Source organism: Mus musculus, chromosome X, assembly GCF_000001635.26.
Source record: "Mus musculus strain C57BL/6J chromosome X, GRCm38.p6 C57BL/6J".
NCBI classification, from domain to species: domain Eukaryota; kingdom Metazoa; phylum Chordata; class Mammalia; order Rodentia; family Muridae; genus Mus; species Mus musculus.
The window spans coordinates 154,397,488-154,403,841 of NC_000086.7; the positions used below are offsets into that span (position 1 = coordinate 154,397,488).

A 6,354-nucleotide genomic window follows, 5' to 3' on the forward strand; every position below is an offset into this window, starting at 1 on the left:
CTTAATACTATTTTGTCATATATAACTGCCTTACTCAGTACACATTGCATAAGCTTTTTTTGTTCAGTAGATGATAACTAACAAAGAGACCCACAACTGAACAATGTGGAGAGCATGAGAGACTTTGAAGTAATCAATCCTAAATGACATGTATTCATCATGCCCTTTCCTGTCATTCAGAAAACGTTGACAGTATTCACACAAGTTGACACAAGACAATAATAGTACTAACACAAACTACTGAACACAGTGAATCACCACTAACCTAGAAGCTATTTGCAGTTTATGCCTTATAGAAAAAAGAAAGTTATTTTCACCAAAAGAACATCACTCTTTACATCTACTGCACTCCAGAAAAGGGATCATGATAGGGATTAGTTGCATCACTTATTTTAAATCTCCACAGATTTTGTTTGTATAGTTATGGATTTCCTGTTTTTCCCATTTTAATTAACTGGATTATGAGATTTTTTTATGTTTTGGTGTCATGAGTAAATTGATCTACAGTTGGATGAGTATGCAGATGTGGAAGGATCTTGAAATATCAAAGGGAAAATCCATCAAGTTATACTCTATGAGGAATCTTTCTAAATTAAAAGTGAAAAACATATTTCCCTAAACATTCTCACATATGAGAAGAGCATTAGCATCACTGGCCCTTTAAGACTGTATCTTAACTCTGAGTCATAATGAGCCATTCACTTTGGTAGTCTTGGAAACATAAAACTATTTAAAGTGAGTCTCTAACATTAGGCAGTCACTAACATTTGCACTTCAATGAAAAGTAAAGGCAAGTATGTGAGAACTAAAAAGGGGATGGGGAAGGAGGAGGAGGAAGGGAGGATAGCCCATGTCTGGCCAGAATCCCTCATGTGCTCTGAGCAGGCAGACACTAGAGAGCTGCCAGATGCTTTCTACTCTGCCAAGATAGGCATCTAAGCCACTGACCCCACTGGGGAGAAGGGGAGCAAGGGGCAGCCCTCAAAAGCAGGGAGCCCCATGGTGACACCCTGTGCCCTGGGGCTATGGGCCTGAGGGAGAAAGGTTCCCAAGCAGGGAAGAGTAAGCACATGAACAATGACAGTCTATGTTTCTAGAACTTTACTGTAGAAATGCAGGGAGAAAGAAAAGGTAGCAAGAGAGATGGGGGGGGTGGTCATGGCCAAGAGAAGAGAAGGGGAAAAGGGAGAAAGAGAGAAGAAAGGCTAGAGAGAAAGATAGAGTAAGAGAGTGAGAGGAAAGGAGAGAGGACAGTAAGAGGAATAAGAGCAAGAGAGCAAGAGAGTGAGGAGGGGCCAAAAACCCCTCTTATGGTGTGCTTTTGTTAGGTAACTGTGAAGGAGTTTATCCTGAAGGTCATAAGCTTGGGATATGGCCTATGTGACTATTAACCATGCTTTTCTTGTGGGGGTTTGGGGGACAGTAACTTCGACAGGAGCCAGAGTTCCAGGAGACATGAGAGAATTCCTTCCATCCCATATAGGTGAATTATCACCATCGGGTCCCAGGGTTCAGACCTCAGCTCTACTGGAAACCAGACTGTCCATAGTTCAATGCCCCACACAATGATTTGATATTTTATTTAGTTATTAGTAATACCTTTTCATTTCACAAGACCAAGAAGGCAAAAAAGGCACTTGACCTAAGTTTTAGCAATTTGCTAATAAAAATTTCCAAAAATGTACATCTGAGAATATCAAGTGTGTGGAAGCCATGCTTGCGTAAGAGAGCTCTTCTGCTAGTGCTATTAAACCTGTATGATTTCCTGAAAATGAATAGGTGAATTAGACTCACTCTTTTCCTATATATAACAGGGGCATAATGATTGTGCAGATCTGACTGGAGGTTTAAGCATATCAGATCGTTTAAACTCTGTGAAGTTTATAAATGAGGCTCCAACTAATCAAAAGTAGGACAGAATTGTAAAGGTTTGTGTGAGTCAGCAGTTGGTTGGTGAGACACTGTTCTGAGTTGAAATTTCTGCCTAACAGAATTTCTCTTCCTAAAGGTGATTCACCTCCCGTGTGACTTCACTTCTGTTCAACATTTCCTGTTAATTCAAAGATATTAATGATCACAGCATCTTTCTAATGGATCAACTCACCGTTGATACACGGAGGTAAAACATTGCATAACTTGAATAGAAGGTTTCAAAATGGGTCTGTATGAAAGATATACATCTACTCCATGGGATTCAGACCTAGGCAGAACCTGATCCTTCTGGACTAGCTCATCTGTGTGGCATAGCAACGTTTTCCACCTTTGTCTGGTTGTAAATCAATATTCAATGTTCCTGCAGTCCACTAGCTCAGATTTACCTTGGCAAGTAAGAAAATTTGAACAGGCTATTACTGAAGATACCATCAGTTGAAATCCTATCTCTCTGCTATAACTTTTCAAGTGGTACAGATACTATCTTCTCCAAATAGGGAAGCACATTCCCTAGTAAGTTTTAAAGAGTGGGTGCCTGGGAGGGAAGATTTCCTAGCAACTAGATCCTGATTTTAGTACCCTCAAAACATCTACATGTACAGTGACAATGAAATATACCACATATCTGGTAGATACAAACAGTTCCCCCCGTGGTTTTCTTTTCAAGTACCCCATGGAATCCCTTGGTTCACAGTTTTCTAGGAGCATTAACACTAACTATATCCAAAGTTTTAATTTGGTACAGATCTAAATGAATTTGTGCATACATTAAAAATGGAGTCTATTTTTTGCAAAAAGTTAGACAAAAGATAGTCAGTATAGTATACATGCAACAATCAAATAAAGTTCATTATCTGAAAATGGACATTTGAATACATTATGTTTAAATTATGTATATTTCAACAAGTCTTCCTGATTTATGTGTAGATTTCAGACTTTGGCACTGAAGAATGATTTCAGGCCCTTTCTCAGGAGCAGCAATCACTCTTTCACTGAGAAGTAGCTATGACATAGATATATACATATTTTGAAATTCATTGTCACTGTTCTCTTAATTAAAAATTTGTGGGGCTAGTGAGAAGGCTCATTGGGTAAGAGAACCTGACTGCTCTTCACAAGGTCTGAAGTTCAAATTCCAGCAACCACATGGTGGCTCACAGCCATCCGTAATGAGATCTAATTCCCTCTTCTGGGGTGTCTGAAGAAAGCTACAATGTACTTACATATAATAAAAAAATAAATCTTTAAAAAAATGTATAGCTTTTAAAATATCTTCACATTTCAAAAAATATATGCCACAAAGACATTCAACACTATTAATTTTTTCTGCATAGAGTTCCTTTTGGCATTCAATTTTGATCTGTTCCTGTATGCAAGTGTATGGGTTCATGACCATGTATCTATCAAAGCCTATATACATATGTAAGACTATACATGTTTCATATATGGAATCTGTGCATACATCATTATGCCATATCAATTAGTTTTCATTTTTCATGTTCTTTCAGCACACTTTAGTTTATAATAGTCACCTGATAGTCCTATAATATAATTTAGAAATGATATTTGAGCATTCTTGTATTTGTTGCTTCCATGTATTTATTGCATTTGTGCATTAAATTCACCTTACATATGATAATACAAATTATTTTTATACTATTAATTCCAAGGGTTAAAATTCTTAGTTAATATAAAGTTACATTTCAGTAGTTGATAGACACAACATTTTGACCAAAACAACTTAAAGACAGTATTCCTTAGATTGTCATGGATTTCCAGGCTTCTTATATTGTTACTTGTGGTATGGTAAACACTAATTCATGGAAATGTAACTATGTGAAATCATAGACTGGTTATGAGATCTTAGTGCTTGATGTAATGTGACTATAGTTTTCCCAGATTCTTTTGTGTTATTATTTGACTTTATACTTGTTTAATAATGTCATCTACAGATTTATCAATGAGAAGGACTGCATCTACAAGCTGAGTGTCCTCCTTAACAGCTTAGCAGCTTTTGCCTTTGAAATACTCATTGCAAGCAGCTTAAGCTGGCGCCTATGGGAATTTGACAACAATGTTGTGCAGTTTGTGTCCTTTGGACTGTGGGAAGCATATTACCCTCAGCAGTTTAACATCTCTGGAACACTAACCAAGATGCTGGTATACACCCCTATTGATTCAACTTGGAACATTTCAACTGAATTTATGTATGCACAGAACCTGATAACATGGGCCATTTTGATGAAGCCTGTGGTTCTGGTTTTCAGTGTAATAGCCATTAAGATCAGCTTCATGAAGGACCCACTAGTGGAGATGCAGATATATTGCTACAAGATCTCTGCCTTAATTTTGTCTGTTAGCAGCATGTTCACATTTGTTTCTGTGATCTGGAACCACATGGTAGATTTTTATGGCCACACCACTCTTGACTTTCCATCTGATTTTCCTGTTAAGAAAGAAGCTTTAACAAGCAAACATTTAACTGTGGTGTTACCAGTAGGCCTCCTTATAGCCACCATGTCACTCTTTGGTGTGATCATGTTTCTCTCTGAGATAAGCGATTTGAAACTAAAGCGTCCTGTGAAGGCCAATGATGCTTCCAAAATGGGCCTTCTAGATGCGTGAAGTGATAAGTTTTGGATTTCCAACATTTGTGAGAATGTTCTTTAAGAAGTTTCCTCTTCCTACAGGAAACTCATGTAGTTCTCAACTCATTCTAAATAAATTTGTTCTATACCAAGCATCAATTGATTCTCAAGCTGTGTTTATGCTTACTTTTTCCTCTATATCCCTTAGCTTTTTAATTTTCAAGGTCTAAAGGCTATGATAATTTGCTCAAATTTTGCCAACAAGCAGTAGTAAGAGAATGTATATCTGTAATGCATATTGCAAAAATAAACAAAGCAAATCCCTGGTGAAATATTTTCATAAGGTAGTTGATGCTTAAGGAATGCAATATAATCTCATTCCTTTGTGGAGAACCTAAGGTACAGAAAACACTGGGAAGCTTTTATAAACTCTTATGGGGATCCATTAAAGAAGCACATTATTAATTATGAAAATATATGCAAGGAACTTAAATGGGTGAAATAACTCCCAGACTACACATCTTATGCCTCTAATAAACTGCAGTGGAACAGAATGGGATATATTACTTTAAGCCAGGGGTGAATAGGGTTCCATAAACAATATGCTTCCTGAAAAATAGCTGTTCCAATTCCATTCATGATTCTCTACAATTTTATGTAAGTATGACCCTATTGGGAAGGAAACTATTTCTTACATAATTGAACATGAAGAAATGGAGCTCCTGCCAAATACAAGCTTCATTCCTCTTGATCTACATGCATATTAATGAAATTTAGACTACTTCCTATTGTCAATATCAAAGAGCTGCAAATCCTGTGAACTAGAACAGGGACTTTCTTGCAGATATATTCATATGATAGTGTAACAAATGTTATGTGTGTAAACAACATAATTTAAATGTATTAAAGACCCATTCCATGACACAGAACCCAAAACATATGCTGAATTGGAAAGGAGGTTGAAATTGGATAGGCATAGAAAACCCCTTACATTATTCTGCTGAAGGCTGATTTAAATGAAATGCATTATAAAGACATTCTGATAAACTCATTGATTAGTGCCTCCCACACATCATAGAAGATTAATTAATGGTAAAAAAAATACCAAGGAGAGACCAATTCAGTGCATCATCTTCTTATCTTTAAGTAGGCTTGGACATAAGGGAATGGCTCTAGTGTTTAAGGTCCAGAATTCAGCAGACAAAGCCAGCATTTATCTGTGCTCAAAAATCAAGAGTGTACCAGGTGTTCCTGGTGCACCTGGGCTTTATTGAAGAAACTTACCAGGGATATGTGGACCAGAAACCACAGGCATATAACTAGGCCTCCTGTTGTAGAGATGACACATGCTCTTTTTTTCCATGCATTGTGCTGCAAGACACTTTGGGAAAGTGAAAATGGTTAAAAAAAACCTCAGAGAGAAAATGATGTTTCATGAGTGAATCCATATTTTGTTCCTGAATTTTGGAGATAGACCAGCTATATGTACACCTGGGGTTAATGTCAAGAAAGTAAAGAACACAATAAAATGTGAGGGTGGTATTTGGATAATTCTAGCATATATCCTTCCAGCTCATTATATGAATCTCTTCTAACAGTGTGTGCTTGCAGAGCAATGTTTTTAATTGTAATGTCCTTTTATCAGCATCAGCATGTGAAAACTCAGTGGAGAAACCCCATAAAATAGCTGTGTCACTAGAGGAAGGCAAGTGGCAATTTCCATGGCCATACCTGGAGAAAATTTGGAGAACATTATCAAGAAATTTAGAGCCTTATGTTTTCTTCAAAACTCTGAAATGAATTTGTGAAGATGGTACTTGTAGGGTTGGTTACA

The 6,354-nt window shown here is 37.0% G+C and overlaps 1 pseudogene across 1 annotated transcript; it reads left to right on the forward strand.

The window, feature by feature from the left end:
- Nucleotides 1–759: 759 nt before the first annotated feature.
- On the forward strand, nt 760–4,675 carry Gm5646 (predicted pseudogene 5646; annotated as a pseudogene). Its single transcript, NR_165457.1, has 3 exons — nt 760–790; nt 2,009–2,119; nt 3,885–4,675. The product of NR_165457.1 is annotated as a predicted pseudogene 5646 (transcript).
- The last annotated feature ends 1,679 nt before the right edge of the window (nt 4,676–6,354 follow it).